The sequence below is a fragment of the Ooceraea biroi genome, chromosome 13 (assembly GCF_003672135.1).
Source record: "Ooceraea biroi isolate clonal line C1 chromosome 13, Obir_v5.4, whole genome shotgun sequence".
NCBI lineage: Eukaryota > Metazoa > Arthropoda > Insecta > Hymenoptera > Formicidae > Ooceraea > Ooceraea biroi.
The window spans coordinates 1,675,922-1,688,754 of NC_039518.1; the positions used below are offsets into that span (position 1 = coordinate 1,675,922).

The 12,833-nt window shown below is 43.7% G+C and overlaps 1 protein-coding gene across 4 annotated transcripts in view; it reads left to right on the plus strand.

Moving 5' to 3' along the window:
• The first annotated feature begins 369 nt into the window (after positions 1-369).
• LOC105283928 overlaps positions 370-12,833 on the plus strand; it is an 80,087-nt gene continuing 67,623 nt past the window's right edge. For all 4 annotated transcript variants that reach the window (XM_011347059.3, XM_011347061.3, XM_011347064.3 and 1 more), the window contains exon 1: positions 370-889. The gene's annotated coding sequence lies outside the window, so the exon portion shown is untranslated. The remainder of the gene's footprint in view (positions 890-12,833) is intronic.

The window sequence follows — 12,833 nt, forward strand, 5'->3', positions numbered from 1 at the left end:
AACTAAATCACACTCCTAATATATCATGACGCCATGGGGTGTTCCGGTCACGGCCGACTCTCTGGAATTCGTGCGGCACAAAACTCGCAGTAATTCGTAAAATCGATCCAAATCAAAGTGACAACAGCACGCACAAGAGCAATGAAGTTTCGTACGTGGAGTCAACGCTCCCGGTTAGCTGCAGACAGTGAACTGTATCATCTGATTGCGCGGGCTATAATATCATTCGTTCATCATGTAATCCGTTTTCAGGCTCGATGAACCGCTTATTAATTGACTAATGCCAGTCCTTGATACTCCGCTCCGGTCCCCGCAGCGTGCACCCTCTTCCTCTCCCGCGTGTCGCGGCGCGAGTATAGTCGGGGAGCGAGCAGTGGAAAGAGTCAGTGCTGCGCGGGCCTCCGTAGCGTGAGGGTGTGCTGTGAATGCAACGGGCTGCGCCGCGACAGACGTCGGTGCGTGCGTGCATGCGTGCGTGAAGGCGTGCGTACGTGCCCGCCATTGCTCCCGAGTACTTTTCGCACTCGGAAGTTGCATATACGGGCTCGCTCCTCACGATCTTTTCTTCAGACACTTGGTTTTCTTTTTTCTTTTTCTTTTTCCCCCTTTTGTTCGTTTCTTTTTTGTCGCCTCGTTATTCTTATCGATTTCCGTTCCGTGCGTGCGTGCATACGTGCATGAGGACGTGCGTATGTGCCGCGCTACGTACAACTTGGTGGAGGAAAACTTTAGAAAACTTTCGTCGACGGAAACTCGTGCATGTCGCCTGTGAGCGAACGCGCCTGTGTATTTTAGTCTGTTCCGTTTACTCGTCCCTTCTGTTTCCCCTCGAGACAAATGCGCCAGGCAGACAATCCACCGGATAATGCACTCCGCTATTATGCACTCGGTAAGTTAGAAATACATATAGATAGATTATTAATTGGAGAAATTAATTGGATAAGGTGTATCGTTCTGGAATTTATCTGTCTCTCTTACTATAACACCCTTTGATCCGCTTCAAAGGCAACATCATACGCATATTTCTATGTTTATTTCAAGTCCATTCTAAAAGTGATACGTATCCCTCGTGATAAAATAAATTTTTAAATATTCTTTGAACCGGCAACACCGGTTCTCTGCAACGCGTTTATTTTTAATCCATTTATACTTCTTCTATCACAATATAACGTAAATATAAACGTATAAATAAAAGTAAGTATGTAGTTTAATGTTTTATTTAAAATTTTAGGAACTTATATCCCTGAGAAAAAAATAAGACATGACAGAGTCTTAGAGTCGAATAGAAATTAAGAAGAAAGTACAAAACACGAAGTGCAAATAAAAAATGTCACAGATCCGGGTTGAGAGGGAAGCAAAATAATATAATAGAAGGAAACAACTCTTAAAAAAAAAAGAGTAGAAAAGTATAAAATAGGTGTAGGGGAGTACCCAACGATACTTTTTTTCCTCTCCTCCCGTGCTTATCCCGATAGAATCATGCGGTTTCTAAGGAGACCAGTTGCAAAGCAGAACCGTCCCGATCCCGCTGATATCGATATCGCGAATCATAAGTTGAACTTTAGACTTTGTTCGCGCACGCGGCGAGCATCATATAAATTAATATTTCAAAGTAGAACACGAGAAGGGAAGACTTACCGATGCCGCGCACGTAACGCCGGTGCTCATATAGCGCGCGCGGCACATCGTGGTTTTCCCATCGCCGCAAACGGATAAACAAAGTGTGCACCAAAGAGAGCCACGGGGCGAGTATTAAGAATTTTTATTAACTCGCCCCGCGCTTTCCCGTTCGCGTTTCGTGCAGATATAAGCCCGAACGGCTATTGCGATCTAACACGAACAGATTTCAAGAAAGCGACTCCGCCTCGGATATAGATAATTACTTTGTATAGTCTCTCGATATCGATAATTACTTCGTATAAAGCTTTGTATAAACTTCCTCCCTAAACGTAGTATTAGGAGTGTGATTTAGTTTTGAGGGTTTTGCAACAGATGGCTGTAGTGTCAGTTTGTTCCAATAGCTGTTTCCGATAACTGTTCTTTCTTACGGTGTTGACATTATCCATGACATTTAGTAGCATTATAGCAATAGATGCAATAACAGTCGTGTTTATATCATCGTAAAAATGCAACTTCCGAAAGAGCGTTTTCGACATGCGTTGCTTTTGTTTTTTAATCAAAAGAAAACTGCGGCTGACGGTTATAGAATTCTTGTGGAAACTTATGGTGACGCAGAATCACCATCAATTAAGACGTGTGAATACTGGTTTAGACGCTTTAAAAGTGGTGATACTGATGTGAAGGACAAAGAACGCTCGGGACAACCAAGAAAGCTTGAAAATGCAGATTTGCAAGCATTATTCGACGAAAATCCAACACGATCCACTTCAGAACTTGCCAGAGCATTAAATGTTGATCGTACAACAGTTACCAAACATTTACATAAAATGGGAAAAATTCAGAAGGAAGGGAAATGGGTTCGACATCAATTATCGGAAAGTGCCATTGCGAACCGGTTGAACATTTGCATTTCGTTGATCGGCAGGCAAAAAAAGAAGAGTCTTTTGTCTCGGATTGTTACTGGGGATGAAAAGTGGATCTATTTTGATAATCCGAAACGCAGAAAATCATGGGTGGATCCAGGCGAACCATCAACATCCACTCCGAGACGCAATATTCACGGTTCAAAAGTAATAGTGTACTATGAGCTGTTAAATCCGCACGAGACTGTCACGGCTGATCGTTATCGACACCAATTGTACAAGTTGAAGCAAGCATTGGACGAAAAACGACCACCAATTGCGAGTAAACGACGGAAAGTGATTCTTCTTCGTGACAACGCTCGACCTCACGTTGCGTTATCAGTGAAACAGACACTATTAGAGCTTGAATGGCAAGTCTTCCCCGGACATTGCTCCATGCGATTATTATTTGTTCCGGTCGATGCAACACGCTTTAGAGGATACACACTTTGATAATTTCGAAGAAGTGCAAAAATTCGTCGACGAATGGATCAACTGAAAAGAAGAGTGATTTTATCGTGGTGGAATCCATCTCTTGCCAGAGCATTAAATGTTGATCGTACAACAGTTACCAAACGTTTACATGAAATGGGAAAAATTCAGAAAGAAGGGAAATGGGTTCGACATCGATTATCGGAAAGTGCCATTGCGAACCGGTTGAACATTTGCATTTCGTTGATCGGCAGGCAAAAAAAGAAGAGTCTTTTGTCTCGGATTGTTACTGGGGATGAAAAGTGGATCTATTTTGATAATCCGAAACGCAGAAAATCATGGGTGGATCCAGGCGAACCATCAACATCCACTCCGAGACGCAATATTCACGGTTCAAAAGTAATAGTGTACTATGAGCTGTTAAATCCGCACGAGACTGTCACGGCTGATCGTTATCGACAACAATTGTACAAGTTGAAGCAAGCATTGGACGAAAAACGACCACCAATTGCGAGTAAAGGACGGAAAGTGATTCTTCTTCGTGACAACGCTCGACCTCACGTTGCGTTATCAGTGAAACAGACACTATTAGAGCTTGAATGGCAAGTCTTTCCCGGACATTGCTCCATGCGATTATTATTTGTTCCGGTCGATGCAACACGCTTTAGAGGATACACACTTTGATAATTTCGAAGAAGTGCAAAAATTCGTCGACGAATGGATCAACTGAAAGAAGAGTGATTTTATCGTGGTGGAATCCATCTCTTGCCAGAGCATTAAATGTTGATCGTACAACAGTTACCAAACATTTACATGAAATGGGAAAAATTCAGAAGGAAGGGAAATGGGTTCGACATCGATTATCGGAAAGTGCCATTGCGAACCGGTTGAACATTTGCATTTCGTTGATCGCCAGGCAAAAAAAGAAGAGTCTTTTGTCTCGGATTGTTAGTGGGGATGAAAAGTGGATCTATTTTGATAATCCGAAACGCGGAAAATCATGGGTGGATCCAGGTGAACCATCAACATCCACTCCGAGACGCAATATTCACGGTTCAAAAGTAATAGTGTACTATGAGCTGTTAAATCCGCACGAGACTGTCACGGCTGATCGTTATCGACATCAATTGTACAAGTTGAAGCAAGCATTGGACGAAAAACGACCACCAATTGCGAGTAAAGGACGGAAAGTGATTCTTCTTCGTGACAACGCTCGACCTCACGTTGCGTTATCAGTGAAACAGACACTATTAGAGCTTGAATGGCAAGTCTTCCCCGGACATTGCTCCATGCGATTATTATTTGTTCCGGTCGATGCAACACGCTTTAGAGGATACACACTTTGATAATTTGGAAGAAGTGCGAAAATTCGTCGACGAATGGATCAACTGAAAAGAAGAGTGATTTTATCGTGGTGGAATCCATCTCTTGCCAGAAAGATGGGAAAAAGTTATAGAAAAGGAAGGAAAATATTTTGATGAAGGTATTCATTCATTATCATATTTAAATACATGCGTTTTTGAGCAAAAAAACCCTCAAAACTAAATCACACCCCTAATATAATACTTATGGTTCTTTTATTAGCGATCGAAAGCTGGCGTGTGACGCAACTATCACTTGGCGCCATGGTTTATTCTTGTCTCATTCCTTTCGTTCTTAATTCTCTTTTTCATTTTTTTCGTTTTTTGTTTTTACATCGTCCAATAATGAGGGGAAACCGTGGGCAAAGTGTGGCGGAGACACGATATTCAGCGAGCGAGACTAATGACGCCCACGGTTCACGCGTTAAAATATTCCCTGGCGGATCATCAAAATGAACCAGAAACGGAGCTCGTTCGAGGCGAAACAAATGGTACACATCGTGTTACATGACGTAACAAATATCAAATTATGAGGATATGAGGATTGCGTGATTCGCAGCGTACTCCCACGTCGACGAAAATATTAAAAAGAAGTGAAATAAAAATTGTGCGATGTCACGGTGCCATGCATAAATCATGCACGCGAATGACTCGTGCAGGGGCAAAGGGAGAGAGAAAGACGAATATCGTAAGAGGAATCATATCTCCGAAGGATACATCTTAAGACTTAAAAGTAATTCAAGCTCCGCTCGTATATGTATACGTTCCTTGCCTCGGAAGCAAGGCATGTTTCTCGAGAAAGCAATTCCGTTCTTTATAAGAACCCTCATCTTTACGGATTCCAAGTGTGGAAGGCAAAAGCTTGCCTGCCTACCTATCTACTCCTCGATGAGCGGCACGTCGGTAAAGTGGTTCTCACGGCCGACGGCCCACTATCGGATTTCGTTCCATTTCCGAACCCCTCCGAGGCCAACGTCGGGCATTACACCCGTTAAAATAGCCTTCCCGTGTTTTGTGTAGCGCCTGTTGTTTTTCTCGATTCTCGTACATAACCGAGATTCCCACGTTATCGCCCATAAATCCTCGTAACGCACGTAATTTCACGAGAGAGCAAGAGAGAGAGAGACCTACCCTTCCGCAAGTCCATCTGCGAAGTTCTACTCTTGCTCTCTTGTGAAAGTGCTTCCGTACCTGCAACGTGCACCATCGAGGATGAACCGTGTGCCGCGTTTATGCCTTGGGCTTTAAAGCGAGGGGTAACATGCATTGTACATATAGAACGACTTACATTTATGACAATTTTAATAGCCAAGTGCTTTTTAATTAGCAGTAAAATTTGTATTTTCATTTTAATTAATATTGGTGACGCAAATTGCTCTCTCCCTCCCTCCCTCCCTCCTTCTCTCTCTTGGAAAATTAATTGTGCGCCTTCGTAATGTGCGGGTGTCACTTTCAAATCAAAATAATATTTGTTTTAAATTTAATCGGGAATACGTATTACTCCTGTATATTTTACCTTACTGCCGCGGATGACAAAACTTGAACGGAGAATTGATTAAAACTTGACAAATAATCAGACGCGGATGAAAACGTGCAGTGAGCGCTGCGCGATGCAACGATCCACAATTTAAATAATCGACTTTTCGAGGATGATTTGCAGCGCGCATAGGTTGCTGAAAGGCAGGACCGAATAGGGAGCTTAATGTTGAATTTATGCGCGATATGACGAGGTTGACGCCTCCATCAGTACACGAGGAAGAGATCTCGTTCTGCGTGTTGCCTGATAGTTGGCCAGGCAGCTGGTAATTCAGTCGTGGAGAGACGAGCGCACCTCGTGATGCAAATGCATGATGTGAAACAAATTGGACGTTACCGCGCGCGACGCGGACAGGCAGGTACGCGAGGCAGGCGAGACAGAAATTGAGAGAAAGATAGAGAGAGCTGATGACCTTTTCATATTTCCCTGACTTTGTTCCAACCGCGTTTCTTTCTGGCGTTCTGGCGAACGCACGCACGCACGCACGCTCGCGCTTTTTCCAAGTTTATTCTTGCCAGCGATCGGCCGAAGCAGCCTGCTCGCTCTATCGCGATCAACTGCGTCAGATCCATCAAGATGCTCGGATACGCGTGGATCGTTACGTGCGTCACTCTAAGAGGATCATTTTATTTCCGGATCGCCATCCCCTCGGCTTACGAGCTCCCCGCTCGAGACCGTCCCTCCCATCGCTGAAAACCCGAATCGAGAGAATAACAGAAGGGCTTTACCTTGCGGTCTGCAAATTTGCATGCTGAATTACCGGGTGAAATGAAATTTTCAGAAAAACGATAATAAAGAAAAGGTAAATAGGTGGATTCTGCACATGTCTGTACGTAAGAAATTCTCATCAAACGCCTACGTCCGTCTAGGGGTAGCCGTCTCCCCTCGTGCGTTCGTACGACATCAGAGAAAATTATTCTCACGGGGTAATACGTGACATTTCATTTGCTAATTTGCCTTCATTTTTCGAATACGATTCTCTTTCAATTCGCATAACGATATTAATGTAAGCCATATCGCAAATAAGGAATGTATTATATTAGGGGTGTGATTTAGTTTTGAGGGTTTTTTTGCTCAAAAACGCATGTATTTAAATATGATAATGAATGAATACCTTCATCAAAATATTTTCCTTCCTTTTCTATAACTTTTTCCCATCTTTCTGGCAAGAGATGGATTCCACCACGATAAAATCACTCTTCTTTTCAGTTGATCCATTCGTCGACGAATTTTCGCACTTCTTCCAAATTATCAAAGTGTGTATCCTCTAAAGCGTGTTGCATCGACCGGAACAAATAATAATCGCATGGAGCAATGTCCGGAGAAGACTTGCCATTCAAGCTCTAATAGTGTCTGTTTCACTGATAACGCAACGTGAGGTCGAGCGTTGTCACGAAGAAGAATCACTTTCCGTCCTTTACTCGCAATTGGTGGTCGTTTTTCGTCCAATGCTTGCTTCAACTTGTACAATTGGTGTCGATAACGATCAGCCGTGACAGTCTCGTGCGGATTTAACAGCTCATAGTACACTATTACTTTTGAACCGTGAATATTGCGTCTCGGAGTGGATGTTGATGGTTCGCCTGGATCCACCCATGATTTTCTGCATTTGGGATTATCAAAATAGATGCACTTTTCATCCCCAGTAACAATCCGAGACAAAAGACTCTTCTTTTTTTGCCTGGCGATTAACGAAATGCAAATGTTCAAACGGCACTTTCCGATAATTGATGTCGAACCCATTTCCCTTCTTTCTGAATTTTTCCCATTTCATGTAAATGTTTGGTAACTGTTGTACGATCAACATTTAATGCTCTGGCAAGTTCTGAAGTGGATTGTGTTGGATTTTCGTCCAATAATGCTCGCAAATCTGCATTTTCAAGCGTTCTTTGTCCTTTACATCAGTATCACCACTTTTAAAGCGTCTAAACCAGTATTCACACGTCTTAATTGATGGGGCAGAATTACCATAAGTTTCCACTTGCTATAATGCTACTAAATGTGATGGATAATGTCAACACCGTAAGAAAGAACAGTTATCGGAAACAGCTATTGGAACAAACTGACACTACAGCCATCTGTTGCAAAACCCTCAAAACTAAATCACACTCCTAATAGATATAATAATTCGAGCGTCTATTTGCAGATTCCGCTTTTTTTTCTTTTCTCGATTAACAAGAAACCCTGTTTACAATGTGCATGCACGTGCAGGTTCGTGCCCGATATCCGATACCTTGAGACTGTCTCGGTAAACAACGTCCAAGGAGTTAACGTCGATATTCGTGATATGTGACTGAAATACGTGATGTAGGGTCACCGTGTAGAAGCGGCTGACATTCTTGGCATGCCCGCCGCTTGTAATTGCAAATGATGGCAGAAATTACCATTGCAAAGAGACGCCCGCGGCCTTTACCCTTCGTCTGGCTACAGAGAAACACCCGAGACTAGACTACTAACACTACTACATGTATATATAAATACTTTTATGTCGCTAGACGAACCTTTGTTTTTGAGGACGCTTATCGTGAATGCAAGCACTGGAAACTGTTTATCGTAAAAATATGGAATCGCGCAGTTACAAAAAATTTTATAGAGTCGATCAGTGTGATAAGAATGTGTAAGTATATTTAACCCCTTGCCTTAACGATTTTTCCCGCCCTTACGTGAGCCAAAGTTGATACTACTTAATTTGCGTATTTGGATAAACGTTTGCCATTTTGCTTATCTATGTTAATTGATCAGCTTCAATACACTTATTTTTACAAAAAAAGAAAATTAAGTAATTTTATCATTTTAAAATTCAAAGAAAATGAGTGAAGATTCAAGATATTCACATAGCAATCACGTCACACTCGCATAACGATATGAATACAAACTCGTCTTTTTTGGTCTGTAATCTGTAGCGGGAGTGTCACTCGTTATTATAAGGCAAGGGGTTAATAAAACGAGCACCTTTTCCTTTCAGCGTCGGTGAATGAATGCACTCGCGACTGATGATGCGCTTTCATTTACAATGCCGATTCTGTGCGAGCTCAGCGCCTCAACCAGAACTTGGCGATTTGGAATCTTCGAGCTCGCAACACGGAAAGTTCACCGTCGAGCGCGTAATTCAGTCCGACACACTTTTGACGACGACGGCAACATTTCCGCCTCCTTCCTTGCGCTTAAAGGCTTCGCCAGTCGGTTACGGTAATTTCATGCATATCGGAAGCGGGTCTCTCTCCTCTTCTGCCTCTCTCTTTTCGCGCCGAGGCGGAGACGAGAATAATTCCAAGAGAATATTTCGAGTCGGGTCTCTCAAGAGACTCGCAGAATTTCGCTACAATGTAAAGTCGCTTTTTGGAACAGGCGTCTCTCTTACTAGGCCAAGTAGCAGCAAAAAGCGAATCGAATCACGTGCGCTGCGCACTACTCCGTAACATTTTTCCTTTTCCTTTTAAAAGTTCTCTGTTCGTGGTGGAGTATCCGAGCCATGAAGCCTTCGAGAGTCGTGTCTGACTTGGCTGGTCGTAAAAGTGTAACGCATCACCCTCCACTTGAGTCCGAGAAACGAGGTGTATACAACGTAATTTGGTATTTCTTCTATTCTTCGTACATTTGTAATATTAGCCTGCCCCCGACAAATACGAAGCCATTCATCAGCAACGTCTGTTCATTAGTCCCAATTGAGACTGCACCCATTTGATCCAACCTGCTCCGTTCGTTTTATTCTGGGCGCATCCGGAACCCTCCCTCGAGAGTTACGTTCGCTACAAATTTGCTAGAAATGAGATTCCACTGAAAAGTAATACGGTTTATCTTGCCTCCTGCCAACACACGGCGCAATGTGTACACAATGAAACGCCCCATAAAACGTATGACTTATCATTACTGGCTTTACGTCGTCGTTTGGCTCTTCCGATGGCCGAGCTCCAGATCGATTATTTTCCCGTGGCAACGATACTGCTGCCCGTTTGTTTATCGACGATACACCCGAGCCGCTATAAATCTCGCCGTTCCGTCCAGAAGCGAATTCTCCGCTGGAAGCAAATCCGTGCACGCGCTCGGCTTTATGACCAAGTCAAGTCCCGCAATGTGTCGCAGGAATATTACGCCACCCGGTATGCATCAGGCGGCCGCACGAAACCCAAGGCTTTTCTTAGCCGTCGGTCACTGACAAGAACGGGTGCCGGCCGCGATGACCGGCCGCAAAACCGCGCGCAGCGATCCAACACACATGGAAAATCATGGGATTATTGCCGCGATAATCCCATCGTGCCGACCGACCGTCCGGTGGCATGAGGCAGCACGAATCTCCGATATTTCATCAAACTCGGACCGCAGATCGCCGGCGTCCCGAACGTCCATTTTCACTCTCGTCGATGGACGCAGAGATATTGCGGAGAGAAATATTTCTCTCCCGCGCGGAAATAAAATTAACGCATAAATAAATCAGAGAGTGCTCGCGCATGTCGCCGCGGGCAATAAAAAGTAATAAAAAATTTACTCCCTGCACACGCGACGCGCGTCTCAGATCCGTCTCTTCGTCAAGCGCACATTTTATTTTAGACGCTAGCAGGGGATATTTTTGCCGATCTCGCGCGCGCGCGTGCTTTCTCTCTCCTCCTCTCTCTGTCACCTCTTTTCCGTTCCTTTCACGGGGAGATCGCGTTCGATTTTCTATCGCTTGATATCACAGAAATGTGCACGTACGAAGCGGCCGTTGTACCCTAAGTCCGCAAAGAACACCCGGCGAGTCTAATCGGATTTCCTCTCGAGATATCGGAATTATTGGAAATCCCAAGTGGAGTCAGAAGCGAAACGAGGTGCCAACCGAAGATGATGTTCAATTAATTGGGTACGCGACGGTAGTTATCGGCTGCAAGCCTCGCTCCGCTTCGTGCCCCGATAAAAGAAACTGTAAAAGCGAGAAAACTTGATCTCTACCGTTCCGTTCTCCGCGCTCCGCAAATGCCGACTCTATTCAAACCGGCGCGGCTTTCAGTTAGGACATGGCAAGCGCAAGTAATTAAGAGAGAACACTCGTGGCGGAGCATTTATTTATAATTAAATAGAAAATACAACGTCATGCGGGAAATACCGCTTAAATGTCATGATAGCGTTGTAAAGCACACTGCACGTAATGTACGTGCATGAAATGTAATTTAAAATATTAATTGCACCGTGAAAGATGTATCATTATGTTCTATACATGTGAGCATTGCGCCAGACGCGAGGGAAAATTTCTGTCGCTATTGATGACACATGAAACTAACGCTTTTTAACGCTTTTGTGAGAGAAAAAATCGACGACGTGAGTTTGTACTCGCGAAGCGGAGGGTTTAAGAATTAATGCGAGGGAGAAAGAGCAACCCCGCGCCGCGGGGCGCGGCTGTTCTGAAAGGCCGAGGATTGAAAGCCGTTTTGAAAGCCCCGAAACGTAACAGCGAAAGATGACCATTGAAACTGCCGGCACACACTCTGGCAGCATTCCAATTCCACAGGAAGGGTCGGGACGCTGCTTCCTGTACGTATACATCGTTTCACACTCCACTCGACCTAGTAATTACGACACCGAGTTCGTGAATCCGATGCGTCCAAACTGTCCCCCTGCATCACGCAATGGAAACTCGCGAAACTAGCTGTTGCTTCGATCGTGCTTTCACGGCGATCAATGACGTTTACATCCGGTAAACCGTACATAAACCCTTTTTGTTTCACCCTCGATGCCACAGTCATGCCCTGCTGGTCGGAACAATAGACCCGGCGATATTTTCACCTCATTTTGCGAATGCATGGAAATTCAGATTGTGAAAGACTTTAGATTGACCGGAAAGTCCATGCGGATCTTTTTAGCAAAACTTTCAGAATTAAGAATTTTAACGAATTAATTTACAGCCGAAAATTGGAAAATGCGATTCCGCGAGGCGTGACGAGTCGCAGCTTGAGAACTCCTTGGATCGTGAACAACCATTTCGAGGAAAGTAACGTGCGATTGACAGATGACAAGATCGATTTGGTATCTTTAGAAACGAAGAATAGTTTGCAAACGAAAACGATCACGTGAAAGGTCACACGTAAACCTTTTCTGTTTCATTCCTAACTTTGAGTTACAGTCATGCCTTGATGGTCGGAATAATAGCTTTGACGATATTTTGTGGAAATTCAGATGAAGATTTTGCGAAAGACTTTAGATTGACCGGAAAGTCCGTGCGGATCTTTTTAGCAAACTTCCAAGGCAAAACTTCGTATTAAGAATTAACGAATTAATTTTAATACATCCGGAAATTGGACGTTGAGATTCCGCGAGGCGTGACGACTAGCAGCACGAGAACTCCTTCGATCGTGAACAACCATTTCGAGGACAGTAACGCGCGATTGACAGACGACAAGATCGATTCGGTATCTTTAGAAACGAAGAATAGTTCGTAAACGAAACCGAGCACGTGAACGGTCACACGTAAACCCTTTTCTATTTTATTCCTAACTTCAAGTTACGGTCGATGGTCGATGGAATAATATCGGTTTTGCCGATATTTTGTGAACGTATCGAAATTCAGATGACGATTTTGCGAAAGAATGTAGATTGACCGGAAAGTCCGTGCGGATCTTTTTAGCAAACTTCCAAGGCAAAACTTCGTATTAAGAATTAAGATCCAGCGGAGGCGAGATACTTTATTCAGTGGCTGGTAGCACTTTGTTGGTCACTGAACAACTTGAGAAATGTGAGCAAAAAAATTGAACATACATTTTCATTAGACACCCAAGGTAAAGTAACACTCGTAACATGCAACTTTAGTATCTCGAGTGTTTTGTTCGAGCAACTTCTTCCGTAACAAAAGGCACTTTTGGCAACTCGAGCCGGCAACTCGTAGCAGCAAAGAATCCCATTACTCCCATAACAGGATTTCCATGCTTTTAACGGTCGAAAAATTTAGAGAGCGCTTAAGCGCGAGCTGTGCATTATGATACAAAAATATAATTACCGTTACACTTCACGGTA